The following is a 22,311-nucleotide window of genomic DNA, read 5'->3' as shown; positions in this document are numbered from 1 at the left end:
GGGCCTCATCCTCCCTGATTGAACTAACCTCATTATCTCTAGCTTGCTCGCTAGCATATATATACCTGCCCCTGGAAATTTCCACTATATTCATCTGACGAAGTGGGTATTCACCCAGGAAAGCTCATGCTCCAAAACGTCTGTTGGTCAATAAGATGCCATAGGATTCTCTGCTGCTATTACTGGCATATGTGTCACAGCTGGCAAACCATTGATTCTTCAGTAATACTGCACATGGCATCAAGGGATTAGTATTGAACTGGAAATACAGGGGGCGACAGGCACTTGTTTTTGCATTTTCAGGATCTAATGAATGCCATTACATTTCCAAAGCAGGAGAGTTAGTCTTGCCAGCTGCTATTGTTTTCTAGGAAAACAATGGCATCTGCTTACCATTCACCATGCAAATGTCCTTGTGGTGTTTATCAGACCATAAATGTTACTCTGTAATCTTGCAGAGCACAGTACATCAATATGTATGTACTCTAACCATTTAAAAGGGCTCTTTTATTACACATTTCTAAATAGTAATTTTTTTTTCAATCTACTCTTCCTTTTGCTTGTTGTCTTGTCCGTAGCAGTGGTATCTTTATTGCCAGCTGAGCTACGACTCTGATCTCTAAGTTCTTCTCAGCCGTGGTCAGTCATAGATCTAATTTCAGCAAAGCAGCCAGCTCAGTAGTCTCTCTCCTGCCTCTTATTTCTTTCTGTCTTGCCATCACTTCAAAGAAGCCTTGGTCCACCTGAAATTTTAAAATGATCAAACTTACAACTCCAATGCAGTATCTACTCTAGGCTTCCAGCCACTAGCATCGCAATTCTAACTTATAGTCTGAGTATTCAACATGTATTTTTTGTGATATCTAAAGCACACGTGCAATCAAATATCTGTTGATAATACATCTCATGGACAGGTTTTATTACAGTATTATAAATGAACTATAGGCTAAAGATGCACTTTTGTTGCAGTGAAGTCAGCAAACCATTACTCTGACAGTGGACAGGGCAATTTTACTAAAGGTGCCTTTTGTATTTTGCTTACATATGGTGTCACCATTGAAGAAGATTAATCAGACCTGAAGCATTTGCCATACCACTGAATGTATCTGCTACTCTTGTTTTCACTGTAAAATGTAAATGAACAAAATTATTAACCAAGCCAGTAGTTCTGAGAAGTACTTATTTTCATGTAGTCTGCCTTAGGCACAGAAACGGTACCAATAAGCCCCATTGTGATGCCTCGCTTGGGGTGTCCACAAATGAGTGCCCGTGTGTTACTCCTCTCCGCTTCAGCAAGTGAGCTTTGCTGTTGCTAAGCTATGTGTCAGTTCCCTGACACACCAGCTTGTCTGCCTTGCCAGCCAGCTCTTCAGGACTCTGAATGTCCAACACTCACCTTGCAGGTACCAACGAGTAAATCCCATTTCCTGAGTACCCCAGAGATATGTCATCTGCAATGTCTAGTCCCCCTCACTGGACACTCAGAGAAATTATTAAGTTCACTGCTTTCAAAGAGACAAAGTACACACCAATCTGTTAGGACCACTGAGGACTCACCCTCCAGTTTAATAGACTGAGGTGGTTCTGTAATAAAAGTATAAATGTATTAATAAAGAACAGTGATTTAAGTGATACTGACCAAGAAAAAAAAAAGCCAAGTATGGTTACAAACAAAACTCATTTTCTAGAGAATAAAACTTAATTTCTGCAAGTTACAACCTTTGTCTAAGCAGGTTTCTCAAGTCTCCAGCAACTCTTGCTGGCCAGTTCAAGAAGATCTAGCTTTCATTGACTCAAAGAGTGCTGTACCATATCGTCCCCTAATATTACCTGAAGTTTATTGTCTTTGTTTCAAGCCCCAGAAGGGCTTACTGGGGTGAAGTTTCAGTCCCCTGGCATGATTGTTAAACCATCTTCTCCCCCACTTGTTTAGCTTGATGGTTTTGTTTACTGTGTATGGAAATGTACTGTCATGGTTCTCTGCCTATAAGCAAGCCATCCAGGCAGGTAAATACACATTCCTTTGTATGGGGCAGGCTGGATTCATGTTCTGCCTCCCAAACACATTTTAAGAACATATTTCCAGCACACATCTACATCTTTTTGCACACAACCAATACATACATGACACAATGAATTTCAGAACCGGTGTGTCACCAGTTTATATACGATACCTTACAGGACACCTGTGAGATCTGTATTCTGACAACAATGCGTTGAGGCAATGACTCTGTCAGGACTGATGTGAGTTACAGTATGGGGGGAGATCCCTCTGCCAGTTGGCATTGATTGAAATTATGCCTTTGTGGTCTTTTGATTTCCAAAGATAAATCAATTGTTTTAAAAGATCAGAACTACTAAAAGGTCATAATCAGACATGCCAAACCTGTGGAAATAAGGCAGAAATTGGGCTTGTTTTTGGCTTAATTAGCTTGTGAGTTGCTTGTTGGCTAATTTCTGGCTTGAAGCTTGTTGCTGCTTTTTTTTTTTAATTGGCTCCTGGCAAGCAGGGACAAGGAGAGGCAATGGGCAATCAGGGGCAAGGTAGGGAGAGAGTCAGGGATGCAGAGCGGGCCCACCACAGTCCCAGACTGCATGCCGCGGAGATCTAGTCACATAGAGTGTTGAATGTTCCTAGGGATTGGCTTGTTTGGCCTTCTTTTGAAATGGGATTAGTTTGACTTTTGGCTTATAGTGAAAGTTGGAGTATTTATTTCCCACGTGAAAGTTGGCAACTGTGATCATAATGCATTTCAAACAGTTTTTAAAATGTGGGTTTTAAAGAGTTAAATAAAATTATCCATGTTCTTGCTTTTCTTTATTTTCTCAGTTCAATTTAATGGTTAAAATTCAAGTTTTTCCTCTAATCCAGTCATAATAATTAATAACACTGGACTTCTCTGCAGGCAAAGTAGAAATTAAAGATCAGTGTATTTAGAACCAATAAAAAGGAATGTTCTTTTCACAACATATTGTCACTCTCTGAGATTTACTTATGCAGAAGATTGATACAAATACTTTGGCTAGAATTAAAAGAAAAACTTTGGCTGGATCATTTTATGTCCATTAATAACATCTGTCGTTATGCAGGCTCCAGCCAGTTATATATGGGTAATCAAATACCATTCTTCAGGATAGACAACACTTTACAATTAGCTAGAGACATTATGAGAGGACAGGGTTTATGACTTTCTCTGAAGTATCAGAGAAGCAGGACACTGGGCTAGATGACAAACCACTGGTTTGATCTTTGACGGCCACTCCTCTGTTGTTCTACAGTGCAAAAATTTTAGGAATTAGTAACTTCGTGCTTGAGTGAAGAATCTTGCAGGAACATTTGTACATGTTTTGGGTAAAACTTTCAAGGGCACTTATATGACATAGGAGATTTAATTTCATTTTTATTTGTGACTTACACCCAGCTTCTTAAAAGTAATTAGGGGCCTAACTCCCATTGTGGGAGGTAGTCACCTAAGTACCTTTCAGGATCTAGGTCTTGGGAGCCTAAATCTCATTGAAAGTCAATAGGAATGAGGTTCCTAAGTGACTTGGCTGCTTCTGAAAACTTCACTCTTTCTTTTAAAGTTAATTTAGAAAACCTCAAGCATCTACAGTGAATATGCCCCTGAGCATCTGTGACAGGTTGCAAGGCTCTAAGGCCTGCATGGTAACGGAGGCCTGTTTGGTGACTCATCCTGGCAGGTGGGTCTCGTTAGCCCCAATTCAGAGAAGGTGGATCATCTGAGAGGCATGAGGTGAGACAAGGTCTTGCAGGGAAAAGCCCTAGAAACAGCTGGTTCAGGAGGAAACTTGCATTAAGGTTGGTTTGTTGTTTTTAATGCTAAGCAGCATATATGCTGTACAAAGACTTGGGTGTGGATTCCCCTCATCCACAGCAACAAATAGACTAAAGGATAATCAAATCAGCCATTCAGACTTTCTAATGTATGGGTGTGGCTAAAGATATTCTGTCCAAGGGTTTTCCTACAGGTAACTTTTGGAATTAGTCATTCTTCTAGATGTGTTGCCCACATTCAATCTGCTTCAGATGTGTGTGCGCCTAGTGCATTAGTGACAGAGACTTCCCTTAGCAGTACCTGTCGGGGCAGCACACATGCCCTCTTCTGTCTCATGCTGCTGCGTAATTGTATAAAGGGCAGAGCTATCTTCAACCTCCTTCCATTCTTCCTCCCAACCCATGATGGTGGTTGGAGCATACTAATTTGCTACTGCAAGTGTTTCCCTTTTTCTTAGTCTTTTCTACTGTGTATATAGTTGGTACACATTACTAGCTAATAGGCTTAGTGTCAGTTTTACTCATAGGTTTCCTTGTTTACTAGTGTACTTAGTGTACACTTTGGTTCCTGCCTGTTCTGAGTACCAATGCCTTGTGCTGGGGCATGCCTTAGTCCCCGGACTTCAAACCCTCTGATGGATGCAAGAAGCTGATGCCAGTCAGCAGCCCACACTCCGGATGCCTGAAGTGCCTTGGAGAAACTAACATCAAAAACTGGTGCCAAATCTACAGGGACTTTAACCCAAGAACATAAAGGACAGGGAGGTCAGACTAAAATGGTGGTTTTCAACCAGGGGCATGTGTACCCCTGGGGGTACTCTGAGGTCTTCAGGGGGTACATCAACTCATCTAGATATTACCCTAAGGTTTTGCAACAGGCTACATAAAAAGCACTATTGAAATCAGTACAAATTAAAATTTCATACAGACAATGACATGTATATACTATATACTATACACTGAAATGTAAGTACAATATTTGTATTCCAATTGATTTATAACTATACGGTAAAAATGAGAAAGTGAGCAATTTTTTCAGTAGTAGTGTGGCTGGAACACTTTTTTGTATTTTTAGGTCTGATTTTTGTAAGCAAGTAGTTTTTAAGTGAGATGAAACTTGAGATATGCAAGACAAATCAGATTTCTGAAAGGGGGACAGTAGTCTGGAAAGATTGAGAACCACTGGACAAAAGCACCTTCTTATGGAGGCAGCCCTGCATCCATTCTTGGAGCCTTCCTGTTCAGGGTGGGCATCAAGCACCTCTATTACATGGAGACAGTCCTCCTGACATGGCATAGTCTCAATGCTGATCTCCTTCTCCGGTACGGACGATTGCATTGAGGGACCTGCCGTCGAGGAGATCAAGGTTGCCAGTACCGATATCCAGCAAACAACCTGGGAAGGAAGGCAGAGTGTGCTCAGTGCCAAGGCACTCCGCAGTGCAGATAGCACCTGAAGTGGGGTCATCAAGTCCAATACTGATACCAGTGCCATTGAGATCAATCTCTAAGGGAGCATCCAATTTGTTCTCACTGCGTTCCTGAGGAAATCAGGAGTTCGAGTGTTTCCCTACCTGCATGACTGCCTGGTGAGAGGACAATCAAAGAGCCAGGTGCTATCAAGGGTGGCCAAGATCCAGTTCACCTTTGGTCCACTGGGATTGCTGATCAGTGTGGAGAAATCAATTCTCTCACCAGTTTGGAAAACAGAGTTTAGGATGGCCTTGCATTCTAGGGAAGCCAAAGCATTCCTCCCGCAAACCAGATTCCAGACAATGCTGGCCATTCCATTAGACCTGAAGGCTCATCCTACCACAACTGCATGGAATTACCTCAGCCTTCTGTGGCACAGGGCCTCGTGTTTACCTGGTTTGGCATGACAGGCTGCAGAGCTGGCTGAGCTCACTGTACTCCCCAATTTGTCATCCACTGGATATTTTAGTTTGAGTGCCCACAGATGTCTTAGCCTCTTAAGACTGGTGGATGGACTTAACCAACATGTGGGAGTTCCTTTCGTTCCCCCATAATCTACTTTGATTCTAGTTAAAACGCTTGTGCCCTGGGTTGAAGATCTCTGGTCTCAGCAGGAGTTAGCTCTTCATATAAATGTAAGGGTCGAGAGACATTCATTGAGCTTTCCCCCATTGCTGCTCCTTCAAGGGAAAGAATTTGCTAGTTCTCTCAAACAACACAGTGGCAGTGTAATAGACAAGGAGGGGCCTGATCAACACTTTTATGCCAAGAGGCAATACTGCTTTGGAAGTTTTACATCACCAACTCAATCCACCTCAAAGCCTCCCACCTTCTGGGTGTCCAGAACAGACTGGAAGATTGACTGAGCAGATCTTTCAGTAGTCACTATGAGTGGTATCTCCACCCGGCTATAATCAGATACATTTTCCAAGTTTGGGGAATTCCCCAAATAGACCTGTTTGTGACTCAACACAACAGGAAGTGTCATCAACTTTGTTCTCAGGCAAGTCACAGTCCAGGGTCTCTGACAGATGCTTTGTCTTTCCAGGGAAATGGAAATCTCATGTATGTATACCCTTCAGTTCCACTCCTATACAGGGTGGTGTTAAAAATCAAACCAGACCATGTTTGCATGATATTCATAGCACCGGCATGGCCTCATTCATTTTCCATTCTGCTGTTCCTGTCAACCAGGGTTCCATTGACACTATCGCCAGACCCAGACCTGATCTCACAAGACCACAGTCGCCTATTGCATCCTTACCCAGATGGCCTTCATCTTACAGCCTGGGTGCTCCATGGTTAACACCTTAGGCAGAGATATGCTCAAGGGATGCAGAATGTCCTCTTGAATAGCAGAAATATCTACTAGGTACGCTTACCTCCTGAAGTGGAAAAGATTCTCCTTCTGGTCTCAGCAAAACAGGGTTTCTCTGCTCAGCGCTCCAACAGAAGATGTGCTGGACTATTTGTTATACCTGAAACAGCAAAGTCTTGCTAATAGTTCCATCAGGGTGCACCTAGCTGCTTCCACCTTTCCACTCTCCAATTGATATTTGCTCTCTTTTCTCCAATCCCACGTCACTCAGGTTTTAAGGAGTCTGGGCCAGTTATATTCCCAAATAGAGAATCCTACTCCCCTTTGGGACTTAGACTTGGTGTTGGAAAAGCTAATGGATCTGTGCTTTGAACCAATGCCTACCTGTCTATTGCTTCATTTTTCAATGAAAATAGCCTTTTTGGTGGCAATTAGCTCTTCAAAGGAGAGTAGAAGATTTAGAGCCATGGTACCTGACCTACTATATATATTTTTGTATAAGGATAAGGTATACCTATAATCTCATCCAAAATTTCTCACCAAGATAGTTCCTCACTTCCACATCAATCAGGCAAAATACTTAGCAACTCTCTTCCCAAAGCCTTAAGCTAATAAGGATGAGGAGAAACTCCAAGCTTTGGATGTTGGCAGAGCATTAATATTTTATTTAGATCGGACTAAACCATTTGAGTCATCCTCACATCCGTTTGTGGCGGTTGTGGACAGGATGAATGCCTTCCTATCTCATCCCAAAGAATCTTGTATTGGATTTCCTTCCGTATACCTTTGTGCTAAACATGACCAACATAACTCCACCAAACAGGATGCTAGCACATTCACCAAGTTCACATGCAGCCTATTCAGCCTTTCTAGCTCAAGTTCCTATCCTGAATATTAGTAGAGCTGCAACTTGGTCTTCAGTTTGCTTCTCATTATGCCATCTCTCAACAGTTTACAGATAATGCCAGATTTTGGTGTGGGGTCCATTACTCATTCATCAGGTTAGCACCAGAAGTGGAATGGAAAGGTGCAATCTCTTGATAAAGAAAAAAGTTACTACCATATTCTTTAACTGTTGTTCTTTGAGAGGTGTTGCACATGTCCATTGCATACCCCACTCTCCTTTGCCTCTGTATTGGAGCCTGTCTGGTAAGACAGAACTGAGGGAGTAGGTGTGACGCTGCCACCTTTACACCATTGTGCAGCAGAATGAGGAAAGAGAAGGTACATGTGCCACCCCAACGCATTCCTATAAAGGAAAAATCTCCAATGCTAAGTGCTCACAAACCTGAAGTGGAATGAACATGTGCAGTACACCTTGAAGAACCACATTTACAGAACAGGGTAGTAGCTTTTTTTCCTTGTGGAAGACTCTAAGTGAACTGGTTTCACTCTTGTTTTTTTGAGGAAGAAATTGTTCAAAGTGCTGCATGTCGCTTCTGTGATTGGTGGGATGTTTCAATGCTGTGTAATGAAAAATTGTGCAAAGCCTGGCATAATCCTACTAAAAACTGTTTATCAAAATATATTCTTGGAAGAAAGGATAAATCAGATTGTCCTTCCAGTACCTATGGCTAAATGTCTTTCAGAGAAGTGTAACTCTGACTTAATTAAATGGATGACTTAATTAACTCTTGTTTCGTTTTTTTTCACATTCAGTTAAACTACTATAATAGAGCAGTTAGTTGAATATTTAAACAATCCAAAACAAACATATTTATGCAGGGTAATATTTGAGATGTATCTTGTTCTTTTTAAGCACCATCTCTGACAGGAGTTTTTACAGTTTCAGTCAGCCGTGTGAGCTCACGTATTAAAGTGACTCCTAGTTTTAAGGCAATGAAATCAACCTTTCCATTTAACCCTTATATGTAATAAAATTAAAAGCTTGTTAATATTTTCTAATAGATTTTGAGGTCTTGGTACTTGGTTGTTTTTTAAGTATGATAATAAATAGAGTAAGTTTTGCAGGAATGAGTCATTTCAACAAAAATGTCTACGATAAAAAATCTAATGAATTGTTTCAACTTTCTTGTTTCATTTTGACAATGAACATTTTGAGTATTTTGATTTCATTCTGACATCTATATTCTATTAAAACAATTTTAATATGATAAAGTAGCAAATATTTTATTTAAATATTACACATGTTATGTCAGAATGGAATTAATCAAAACAATAAAGTCAATATGAACCAGTTATACCTTATCAAAATAACGTGATTATGAATTAATTCTCCCCCCTCCCCCATTTTTCATGGTAAATTTCAGCTTTTTCTTCTGAGTCAGAAATACTTTTCTTTCCAAAATGCTGAAATTTCCCACGGTACAGAAATTCTGGTTCTGGAATAGCTCTAATAATAATCCTCTGTACTGCAATTCCCCTCCACCCCAAGTAGTACAGCCTAATGCTAGACTTCATTGCAATTTTGAGCTGGTTTGGTACCTGCCAGGGAGAATGGAACTAAAACCACTACATTGGTTAGTGACCAACAAATATTTGGCACCTCACCAATGGCCTGATCCAACACTCACTGAAGTGTGTTGGAGTCTTTCCACTGATTTAGATATGCATTGGATTGGGCCCAAGGGAGTCACTCTTAGTGATAAAAATGGTAGTCCAGCAAGAGGAGAACTAGAATCAGTATCATCCTGGTTCATTGGCACCACAATTATGCCTATTACAACTTTCTCTGAGCTAACCCACTTCCCTCACCAATGATGGCTGTCATGGCCTGTATTTCTGAATGCTGAAACTCTCACCACAGTTATGGTCCCCAGTGGTTTCTAGATGCCTTGATGATAGGCATGTCATCTAAGTAACTTGGATAGATTAATAGGATTGAGAGTGGAGGGATTCATTAAAGTATAAAGCCTTAATGCATTAACCCAGTGCATTCTCTTGGGGAATATTTAATGTGGCAGCATATTATCCCAAGTGTCCAGGGAATATGTGAACTACTCTATGGAGCCATGTTTAAAAAATAAGTGTATTTTAGCTTGATTTTAAAAATGAGAAGAAAAATTACCTATAACTCAATTTTTTCAAATGGATGTTTGTATATTTCCCAACTATGCAGTTCTATTTGCTTGGAAAGGCAGATTTTCAGAAAGCAAAATCCTGTGAGCTGGGACCTGACTTTTCCTCTTGGAGACCCCCCACAAAACTGAAATTAAACTAAGCTCTGACAAAGATGATGATAAAACTTCTAACAAGTTTGCAGTTATTACAGACTGGTGAGAATTTCAAACACCATAATGTTGGCATTCCATAGAGTGTCTTGATTGCTACTTTATTATTTCTAGATAATGAATAACTAATTTCTGTTTTAAAAAATAAAAAAACAATATAAGAAAAGCAAAATATTGACTTAGTTCATGCTGCTTTTAAAGTCTAGTCTCCCTTTACCTATGGGTACAATTGGCTCAAGAAAGCAAAATGTGTATGCTATAGTAGAAGGGGAGCTGCCAGTCAAAGGGTAAATTCTACTTGCCAAGGCGTGGTGGTTCTGAATCTTATCCAAACAATATGCTAAGGACGACTTTTTCTTCACACAGTGCACAGTCAACTTGTAGAGCCTCCTTGTGAAGGCTAGGACTATAACAGAGTTTAAAAGAGAACTGGATAAATTCATGGAGGTTAAGTCCATTAATGGCTATTAGCCAGGATGGATAAGGAATGGTGTCCCCACCCTCTGTTTGTCAGAGGATGGAGATGGATGGCAGGAGAGAGATCACTTGATCATTGCCTGTTAAGTTCACTCCCTCTGGGGCACCAGATATTGGCCACTGTTGTTAGACAGGATACTGGGTTGGATGGACTTTTGGTCTGACCTAGTACAGCCATTCTTATGTTCTTATGACTGATGAAGCAGATAGGGTTTGGGGAATGTAGAAGAGTTTGTCTGGGGCTCGTCCCTCCCCGGGGCAGTGGGGAACCACACCACCTCGCTATGTCCGTTCATTTGAGTCGGGGAACTAGTCTGGCCACCGGGTTCCATGCTGTGGCAGCGATAGAGGCACAACAAATGGTTACTTGCACCCAGTAGGCAGGTAGTAGCGAGTCCCACGCTCAGGCCCTCAGGCAGGGGCTGAGCAAACAGTGAAATAACAGGTCCAGGCCCTGGCTCCGAAGGGTCTGGAAGAGGGGGAGACTGCCACCCACTCCACTTCATCCCAGCTTGGGGCCCTGGCAGCGGCAGAAGACCCGCTGCTGAGTCAGTGGGGATCCTGGCCTATGTCAGTGTGTTGCGGCTTTGGCAGTGCTGCAGCCAGACTAGGGTCAGCTGCCTCCAGGCTACTTCCAGACTCCCCTTCTAGAGGTACCTGTGTCCAGACTGTGTCCTTCAAGGGGTCAAGCACTATGGGTTCCTCAGGGTAACTGGCGAGTGGTAGGTGAGACAGCTCCTCTGGTTAACTTGCAAGGGGCAGGCTTGACTGCTTCTCCGGGCTCTGGTCAGCCTCAGGCATTGGCTGTCTGGCCAGTCCTCGGGTCAGCCCCTGATTGCCGGAGTCTCCCAACCGGGAGCTCGGCCACAGGCATCTGGCATCTCCAGTGGCCACGTCTCTAATGAGCTCTGGGGTTGGGCTTTTATACTTCCTGTCCTGCGCCTTGACCTCTGGGGGGTGGGTGCAATGTTCACTGGCTCCACCCACTTTGGTGTCTGGAGAGGCTCATCCCTTCCCGGGGCGTTGGGGACCATACCACCTCGCTACAGGAAAACATTCTCTGTATACTGAAAAACTGATCTAAACCACAGGCTTGAATCAACCTTGAACTCCTCTAAAGGTTTGAATAAAGGATCTGGGGCACAATATAAGTGCTGCTTAGCAGAGGAGCACTGTTGAAGAAGTAAGTTTCACACATGGACCAGAATTGGTGAGGTTTGTTGTTCTAACTTCTTGCAGTACAGTCTGTCCAGGACCTTCCTGTAGAGTGGAATGGGCTGAATGGGGAAGGAAGTGTAAGATGGTCTTGGACTGAGGCTTAATATCAAGTTCTCTGTACTACAAGAAGCCTTCTAGTATGTAGACAATATTCACATTTCAGAAGGATGAAAGCAGCAAATGGTGGATTCTGCTGTAGGCTTTCAACACTCAGAGCTAAGGAAGCAGTTTTATTATTTGGGTGTGTTTTGGTGGCTGCTACTGAGATGATGAAGAAGGATCTCTTGGTCTGTAATACAGCCTCAGGTGATACTTGTAGAAATTCTTTGTGTTTCAATCTGCTTCATCCTGAGTTTTCTGAAACTAGTGCACAAGTTTCCATCCATCTCTTTTTGTCAGATGCAGAGCATTTTGAGAACTATGATGTTTTGTGTCAGTAGTGATGGTGGTGGTGGTGGTGGAGGGCGAGAAAGAGGAGGAGAAAGGGACCGTTTTGGAGCCAATGTGTCAATGCTATTGGCTTCTGTGCATGGCCAAAATGATGCATCAGTTCCTTGTCCTTGCTGGTAGCTACAATCTTGGGTTCAATAGTGTCCATGATCCTTTGATGCTGACCAGCTTTTCATGGTCCTCATGATGTCTAGAGGCAGGGAGAGTCTATTTGCAATGGTCAGCCCAAGACATGAGCTGGACTGTAATATTCTGTGTCACCATCTCACCAAAGTACCAGGTCTAAGGTGTAGCTGACAGTTTGATTTGGACTTGAAATAACCTCAGAGGATCCTAGCATGGAAAGAGGATGTTAATTTCAGGACTTTTGCCTCTGAGGCCTTGTTAATGAGGATCTTGAAGTCTTTCAGGATAATGAGTCAGGGGCTCCTTCCCACCAGTGGCTCAGTCAGCTCCTCAAGGAAATCTTTGGCCTCTAGGGATCTGTAGATAAGTGGAATATCTGTGATGCTTGGGCTCTGGTTTCCATGTTGAATGGCAAAATTCGAAGGTTTTTGTGTTTCTTGAGGTGCTGTGTTCAGATGAGAAAATGTTTATTTCTAATGTGCTCGCCTCTGAGGTATTTACTGCCGAGGAGTCATTATGCTCAATTCAATCTGCAGCAAGTCTTATGCCCACCCACCTGGGGGAAAAATATATTTTCCCTCCAAATTCTGTTCTGCTCTTATTTCCCTTATATTTTACTTTGAAAGTAGCTGAATTGAAAATTATACTTTCTGCACAGAGAAACTTTTTTGAATATTCCTCTTTCAATGAGGTAACTTATTTGTTACAGAAGAAGAAAAAAATTGCTGTTTTTTTTTTTCTATAACCCAGTTTGTTCTCTGTTCAGTTGTAAAAGCTTTTGAATGGTACATAACAAATTAAAGCCTGTTATGCCTCACCCTGCATGACACATTGAAACAATTTCTTTTAAAAGGAAATGTAAGAGAAACCAAAGCAAATATGAATTCCCAGTCTTTTTTATTTTTTTTTAAATCAAATATGGAGAAGGAAGTAACAAAGAAAAGCTGTATCTGTGCATTAGTATCCTGTTAGGCATGCTGGCTAAAGAGATACCTCCTTAGCCAATATGCCTAATGTTGTATTAATGTAACACAACAGAAAAATATCAGAAGAGGAGTAATGCCCTTAAAGGTTTTCTTGAGGTAATGCAGGCAAGTGGGGTCCACAGAAACCATTGCCAACTAAGCTGTTAAATCATTTTCTTCAATGCAGATACAGTTTAAGAAGGTTAATATGACAGTGACTCATTGGCTTCAATATTAATGAAAATGTCCCATGTAATGCATGAGTTACAATGAGTTGTATTGGCTTCATTGTTGTAAACTGGACTGATACACTCAAGGGGCCAAATTCAAAGTTACCTGTATAGGGAGAGGTAAGTTATCCAAATGGTAAGTTGGTGCAAATGAGTCGTATTGACTCCAGTGGAGTTCCATTCACTTACACGAAGGATCAGTTTGACCTAAAGAATGTATGTTGGTAATTGTAGGGCTGCTTTATCGTACACTTTCCTATTTATTTTCTTTTCCTACTTCATTCTGCCTGCGTTCTCATCATGCAAGTTACATCAACTTATATTCAGGCAAGATGTATTGGTATGTAACTTCCACCACAATTTACAACACTTTAAATTTGACCTAAGGAGCCTTTGTATGTCAGTGGAAAGAGACCTTTTTGTTTTATAGTTCAATACCTCTGAGCACATAGAGATCCAGATCTCATGTTGTGAACAAGCAGCTGTGGAGATTACTTTAAAGGACCTTTATGTCTCATCCACCTTTGTGATTTGGGGCCATCCTGTCAACAAGCTAGTACCAGGTGTACATTAGAGCAGCCTCAGGGCTGCTTTATTTTATACTGACTGCCAATGGCTGTAATGAGTTGTCTTGACAACTGGAGCTCAGTGACATAAAAAGATGCCCCTGGTTGCTCCTTTTCTATGGCTATGGTAGCTCCTAAGCCACCTACTCAGAGAGAATTCTTAAGTGGCTAGTCAAGCTAGCTTTCAGAGCAGCACAAAGCATTCTTACTGGCCAAGTCTTTGTATATGGCAAAAATATGTGAAAAAAAGAGAGGTAGCCAAGTGCAATGGCCAAACTGCAAACCTGCTTTTGCGCAAAGTCTTTCTCCGTACTAATAACAATGCTAGCGTGGTATCCTCTTCCGTGAGGAGACTGCTCTGTATAACACTTCTCAAGCTTTCTTTCTCCATTTTTTCCCCTCAAACAAGCATTTACTTACTTGAGCAATTGACATTAATGTTTACCAAATGTTGGTTGATTGCTTCAAGGATTTCTTGAACTGATTATTTCTCTAATGAGTCTGTGAAAACTCAGATAGGCTAGTATCTCTTATGGCTCTTGACCTCATAATACCAGGAAAGTCAGTGCATAGGTTTGATGCCACTACAATAGGCTATGATGGGGCACAAGGAGAAGGAAATCAGTATTGGGGGGTGATATGATGCCCACAACACTCCATTCAGATAATAAATAGTGTTTGGCACACAGAGAAATAGTGAAGAGAGCTGTAAAGGCCGAGCAAGCAGCAGATACAATTCAGACTTAGGGAAGAGCGAAGTAGGCTGTAAGAACCAAGGGAATGGTGGAGAGGATGGGATATGTGGCAGAGAAATTGCAATATCCTGTGAGGTGTCTGGAGGCTATAAGAATAATATATAGGAGTATGTTGCAACAGTCTTACCGAAAAGCATTTTATATCATGACCATGTCTAAACAGATAAGGATCTAGAGGGGGAGACAGATAAATGAATGCACCGGTACAATTATGTGCATAAAATCTTATGTGGCCCTCATTGCTGCGGTCTCTGACCACCAGGTATTTTGTATGTATGTTCATACATATAGCAAATATAACGTACTCTGTGATTCTTACATCAAGATTGAAAGATTAGGCCGTTATTTTTATTGACATTGTTATAGAGCCTGATTCTCCACTGTTTGAAGTGGATGTTTGCACGTATGTACACAGTGGATGTAAGATCCTATCATTCTTCTTTGCATTCACAGTGCAGTGGTGCAAATAATGGCAATTCATGTGAGGCAATGGAGAATCAGGTCCGTACAGTACAGACTTGGTCCTGCACAAGCAGGTAGACTGATGACATATTGACACAATGTGAAAAGTGATGAATCAAAATGGGAATCTGATCCAGCAATAAAAGACCCTGCTGTGTGGCCACCAACCTACCTGAGCCAAATAAGACAGCGTGTACCTGTTTACCTTATTTACATGTGGAAAATCATGCTCATACCTATGTTGCTTCAAATACACCCATAGTGTGTGCATTCTCCACTCTTTTTCACCCTGCCCTCTTAAGAGTAAGGAAGTTGGTATGCAAAAATCTGGATACTTACTTCCACCCAGGGCAGAGTACTGCACTCCTTGTGTTGTACCATGCCTAATGGATACAACTCTATGCTCCCTGCCGCATGCTAAGCAAGAATATGCAAGATGAAGGCCCACATATTAACTCTGATAAGGCTATATACAACTTGTCTTAGTTAAATATTTCCCTTTACCTGAAGAACTCCTCATGCCTGCATTATCATTGCTGACTTTATTTTCAGGGTTTAAAGAGAAAGGGTAGCCTACCTAATAAAGATCCCTCTTTCTTATACCCTAATCCAGATTAGCACAGTGAACACTTCTAAAACCAGACATGTCAAATCCAGGAACAAAAAAATGCAGAAATTGGGGTTGTTTTTGGCTTAATTGGCTTGTGAATGGCTTGTTGGCTAGTTTTTGGCTTGTAGCTTGTTTGGATGGAAGCTTGTTGCTTCTTTGTTTGATTGGCTCTGGGCAAAGGGGGGCCAAGCAGAGATAAGGGGGGCAAGCAGGGGAGAGAGTCGTGGGTGCACTGCGGGCCCACCACAGTCCCAGACTGCACACCGGGGGAATCTAGTCACATAAAGTGTGGGAGTTATTAGGGATTGGCTTGTTTTGGCCTTGTTTTGAAATGAGATTAGCTTGATTTTTGGCTTATTGTGAAAGTTGGGGTGCTTATTTATCATATGAAAGTTGGCGACTGTGTCTAAAACCTCAGCTGTAATACATGCATTAGTTTCTCTTAAGAAAATCATCAAGTGACTGTGTATTAAGGGGTTAGATGATAATGAATATTAAAATCTCCAGAATGGAGGCTTAAAGACTGAAAATTGTGGTTGGAGGAGTCAGAAAGAAGATGCTGAGGAAGTCCTGAGACACAACAGGAGAACTGAGAAATGCAGGCCAAGGGTCATGAAGATGCTGAAAAACACATTGGTGGGAGACTTCTGGGTCTGACAAACAGAAGGCCTAAGGTAAATAGCACAGGAGCTGAGAGATTCTGGCTTCAGCTTCTGAGACAGACACGGGGGAATAAAGAACACAAACCTGGGTCTGTCCTGAGGAGCTGTGATATTATGGCTGATGTAGCAGGTAGAACATGGTGTAGGTAGATGAGTGACAGGAGCTGAACAAAATTATTAGAGGGTCATAACAGAGGAGTTGAGAAAGATAGATGGGGTTAGCACAGGTTGGGGGGCAGGGTATTTGAAAAAGGCAGGCAGCAAAAGGTATAAGTCAAGGAGGAGGATAGATCAGTGTGAAACAGGCAGAAGAAGTCAACTGAGAAATGACCTACCCCGCCTCTTTCTGAATGCTGGCTAGGAAAACTGTTAACCCTGAAGAGTCTGGAAAACCACAACTTTCTATGGTTTGTTGGATGGGAGGAATTAAAGTTTGAGACTTGGAGGCGCCAATGGGCAGTGCAGCCTGTACATTTTAATAAGCACTGTCAGTGCTAATCCACCTCTGTTTTGATGTGAAGTAATTAAAGTAGATAAAGGGAGCTCTTGGCTCTGTCCTTTCTAGTACTAGAATAGAGGTTTCACGTCACAGTGTAAAACAGCTGTTGCCATGAGATTATTAAAGAAGCCTGCTTTATATTTCCATAGGAAATTCCTCTTTCTGCAGAGTCAATTCATTCTCATATGGCTCATTTACACTTCAGACACACACACATTCCAGCTAAGGATGACATTAATGACAATAGTTTGGATGCAGCTATAAGACTGAAATCCATTCCTTCCCCACACACCCTTCAAACCACTCTTCTAATTCAATTCATAATACAGTGCTGTGAGACTGTGGCCACGGTTAAAACAATTGTTGAGAGAAGATTTCTATGGCACAGAAATTGATGATATTCCATATCAGTCATAAAACTGCCATGTACACAGTATATTTGATTTATTACCCCTTTGATCCGAAGCAAAATGTGGCCCTGTATATCCCAGTCTCCAAGCAACCCAACTGAAGTCCATTGCATACCTTCAGAAGGAAGGGGAGGGTGAAATATGGTTTCCCAAGGGTGTAAGTTTGGGTGGGGAGGTTGCCCCTCCATTTCTCCCTTCTGCTGATGTAACCCCTTAGATCAATTTCTCCTCTTGCTAGTCACAGCAGTAGGAAGGGAGAACAATGCTAAATGTGTACACAGTGTTATCAGTGGGAAGGGAAGTGCTATGTGTTGGTTCAATATATTGTTTCCTACTCTCTTGTGGACAGGACTGATGCCTCATGAGGGAGTCAATAGTACTGGAACCAGCTGGCAGAAACTCGGGAGAGATGCTTGTTGAGGGTTTTGCGGGAATCAGGGGTCATCTAGGTTAGCCATCCCCAGTTCCTATCTTTGTTCACACAAGTGGCGTCAGGCCAGCTAAAAATTCCCACTCATCCTCCAAAGCATTTTAAAGTACTTGGGAGGAGGTTTTTGTCACCCACAAACTGTGGGTGAGTTAATAGCCTTGCAGAATATCCCTTTGAGTGTCTACAGGAACTACAGGTCAGAGCCTTGTCTCGTCCAAACTTTTCAAAAAGTGTAGATAGCATGTCTTCTCACAGTTAATTTCTAACAGCTAAATGGTTATAATAGCTCAGGGAAAAGCAGAAAAATTGCCAGTGAAAAACAAGATGGGAGTTAATGGCTTCCATACATCTCTTGGATTCAGCTAGTTGTTTCTCATTTTTGCCAATTACTCACGCTATTTCCTCTGACCCTCTCTCCTCCTCTCCAAACATTCTCCCAGCATCACTTTCCATTCAGAAAGGCTGTGAATTTTGTTACCTTCAAAGTTCTTCTTTAATCCACTTGTGGCAGATATTCTACACTCAGTCCCTCTAGAGCTAAAGGGCAGAGCTGGGCTAAACTAGATGATGGTGAAAAGCATCAGCAACTGGTCTACACTAACAGTCCCACTATTGCTATGTTGAGTGGGGATGCACCAGTGCCAATGCAACAGTGGGAGATGTAAAGAAAAATGCCAATGTAGAACTGCCACAAGAAACTGTAGTACTGTTGAGATTGATACTATGAGAGACGAGACTGAAAGCTGTCCAGAGACAGAGATTCTGAGTCATTGTTACAAACACACAAACCTCCCAAAGTTGGTTTTGTGTGTATTTTATGATAACACTCATTTAACTCCGAAGTCTAATGAACACTAGCTTAAAAGGATGTCTTTGTTAATGTTTCAACATTTCACCTGTTCAATTAAAGTGTGTGAAAGCTCACAGTAAATTGTTCTGAAGCTTCCAAGAAATCCTACTTAAGAAAAGACGAGGATGATCAGACTTGACAGTCTTGATATTCCTAAAGTAAAAATATCTAGAGCAAGATACCACTTTTTTTTAATAAAAAAAAATTCTTGCTTTCCATGTACTTCAAAAAGAAACAAAACAAAAAGCACAAAATCAACTTATTTAAACAGAATTTGGAGGTCCCCTTTAATGGTTACAACCAATAGTTGCATGCTTGTTTTAAAGGCACTCTCGTTTTACAGACTGTGAAAATTGAGATGTAACTTTCTCAATTATTTTTTTCCTGTAGAATCTGCTTATCCATCTGAATATATAAAAACTCAAAATGCCTGCATAACACTTGATTCATGCTTCCTGTTTTTTATCACAGGCAACCAGGGAGGGACTGACTCTTATTTCACTTAGAGATTTTTGTAAATAAAAAGTAGGCTTGACAAATGCAGTAAACTTTCATTATGGCTAGAGTCCAACTCAGCCCTGCCCTAAACTGTCAAACTAAAATAAACACAACTAAAATTATACTGTCACCCATATAGTTGATTTCTTAGAACTAAATGGCATTTGAAAAGCACATTACATAGCAATATAATTGCTGTAAATTATGCTGAATATTATGAAATTTTCTAAATTAAAAGTACTGTTGGCTTCAGATAATGAAATGCTCTTAGTCCTTCTACCCAGGAAACTTGCACTGTTTCAGTTTGTGTGTTCAGCTGGTCTCAAAGAGTAGAAAGTAGATGGAAGATTAAAAGCTACATTAGAGGAATGGCTTGATGGTGCTCTCTTCTGTCACGCAGCAGGCCGAGGTTTGATTTGCCTGTGTTCCTTAGGAAGAGAATGACCTGAAAGTCCACAGATTGACTTTAATGGGACCAGGATTTCATCTCATGTCTACAAAGTGCAGACCCCTTTGGATTAAACTAATTTGAAATAACACTGCTCTAATCTCAAATGATCTCGGCACACATTAAGCAGAGAGATGATCTCTAGGTAACCAGGATCCAGCTCCTTTAGGGGCTAGCTTTCTTTTTCTGCTCTAGTCTGAGCAAATCCCTCCCAGAAACTTGTGCAGCTAAAATGGTTCTGGGTAAATGTCGTCAGTCATTCCTTCCTCCGGGAAAACAACAGCAGACAATCCTTTCGCGCCCTTTTCCCCTGGATTGCCCTGGTAGATGCCATAGCACGGCAACCATGGAGCCCGTTCAGCTTTTTTTTCTTTACAGTCACCCTATGTGTACTGGATGCCGCGGACAGAGGTGATGCTCCAGTGCTACACAGCACCATTCATTTGCTTTTGCATGATAGCAGAGATGGTTAGCAGTTGTTCTGTACCATCTACTGCCGGAGTAAACTGGCAATGAGATGACGGTTATCTCTCCCCCTTTGTACTGTCTACTGCTATCATGAGTGCCCCTGGCTGAGATCGGCCGGGGGCGCAAAAGCAAAACTGGGAATGACTCCCCGAGTCAATCCCTCCTTTATGGTTTCTAAAAATAGAGTCAGTCCTGCCTAGAATATGGGGCAAGTGTACTAGAGAACCAGTGTATCAGAAGAGCACAGCTGCTCCTTGTCAGTATTCAAAAGGGGGGTGCCCCCTGCACAACGCCACCACACCGTTGCTTCCCTCGCTACCCAACCTTCCTGGCTACCGTGGCAGTGTCCCGCCCATTTGTGTCATGAAGTTATTAAAGAATGGCAGGAATAAGAAACACGAGTTTTTAGTGACATAAATGAGGGGGAGGCAGCCTCCCGTGCTTATGATAGCCAGCATGACATGTAAGCGTGTGGGGGAGAGGAGGCCGAGCATCCGCTGCTATGATAGTCCAGGCAGTACAAGATCTTTCCTTTAACACATGAAAGGGAGGGGCTGATTGAAGCTCAGCCCCAGTTGTTATGATGAAAGACAGTTACCAGCCGTTCTGTACATCTACTGGAGTGACCAGGATCATCCTGTTCTGTTTTTTTTAGCCAGGCGCCCCCCGGCTGGCCTCATCTCAGGCAACATGTTAGATATTGAACCGTTATCAAGCATTGGCGCTCGGGTTCTAAGAGCGTTACCCAGTCCTACTGCACCTGTCTGCCACCAGGAGAGGGAGAGGAGCGAGTACTGCGCTTCACTGCTGCCAGCATAGCGTCTACCGCAGCATTCAGTAGACATAGGGTGACATTGAAAGAAGTCAAGGATGATTTCTTTCCTTTTCTTTCATGTGGTGGGGGGGTGGAGTAAACTGAGAGCTATTTCCTGGAACCAATGCGGACAATGATGTTTGAACCCAGCACTGGACAGCTCAGCCAAGAGATGCAAATAGTTTCGTAAGAAATGCTAGTGGACCTGTGGGTATAGCTGGACGTCCTCAGTACGCTCACCTCCCTTCATAGCGTCCATTGATGCGTGGCTTTCCGTTATGCTCTCTCACGCAGCAACGTGTAGCCTGAAATTTTTTCAGAACGCTTTGGCATTTCTTGTTCTGAACGAACTCTGATAGACAGATTCTCCCATACAGCGACAGATCCAGTATCTCCCGTACGTCATGCTGGAGCTCTTTTTGGATTTGGGACTGCATCGCCACCCGTGCTGATCAGAGCTCCATGCTGGGCAAACAGGAAATATAATTCAAAAGTTCGCAGGGCTTTTCCTGTTTACCTGCCTACTGCGTCCGAGTTCAGATTGCTGTCCAGAGCGGTCAGTGGGGCACTGTGGGATACCTCCCGGAGGCCAATAATGTCGATTTCCGTCCACAGTAACAGTATTCCGAAGTAGTACTATCAATTTAGCGTTACTCCTCTCATTCTGTAGGAGTACAGAAATCGATTTAAAGAGCCCTTTAAATCGATTTAAAGAGCACTGTAGTGTGGACGGGTACAGCGTTAAATCGATTTAACGCCGTAGTGTGGACCAGGCCTCAGAGTATCAATATCCCTCTGTGTATGTTGCCAAAAAAATCTTGTGCTAAATAGACCAGCAGTGCCATTGATTTCCCTCCCTCACTCCCCGCCCCAAAAGTCCCAACTTCTCATAAAGTTCTTGACAGACTTCTTGGTGAAATCATGGTCAGCTAGTGTATTCCAGTCTTGATTCTATCCTTGAATACACGAAGTTCTAGGAGACAGAGATTCTACTGGAATAAAGTTCACAGTTCTCTTTACCATTGGCTATTTTCAGATAGAGAATCATAGAAATATAGGGCTGGAAGGAACCTCAGGAAGTCATCAGGTCCAGCCCCATGAATTGTGGCAGGACCAAGTAAACCTAGACTATTCCTGACAGGTGTTTGTCCGACTTGTTTTTAAAAGCTTCCCATGATGGGGACACCATGACCTCCATTGGAAGCCTCTTCCAGATCTTAACTGCCCTTATAGTAAAATGTTTCCTAATATCTAGCCTACATCTCCATTGCTGCAGATTAAGCGCATTACTTCTTGTCTACCTTCAGTGGACAAGGAGAAGGATTGATCACCATCCTCTTTATAACAGCCTTTAACATACTTGAAGACTGTTATCAGGTCACTCCTCAGTCTTCTTTTCTCAAGACTACACATGCCCAGTTTTTGTTGTTGTTGATTATTTTTTTAACAACCTTTCCTCATAGATCAGGTTTTCTAAACCTTTTATCATTTTTGTTGATCTCCAGTGGACTCTTTCAATTTGTCCACATCCTACCTAAATTGTTGTGCCCAGAACTGGACATAGTACTCCAGCTGGGGCTTCACCAGTGCTGAGC

Source organism: Chelonoidis abingdonii, chromosome 15 (genome assembly GCF_003597395.2).
Source record: "Chelonoidis abingdonii isolate Lonesome George chromosome 15, CheloAbing_2.0, whole genome shotgun sequence".
In the NCBI taxonomy this organism is placed as follows: Eukaryota; Metazoa; Chordata; order Testudines; family Testudinidae; genus Chelonoidis; species Chelonoidis abingdonii.
This window is presented reverse-complemented; position numbering follows the sequence as displayed.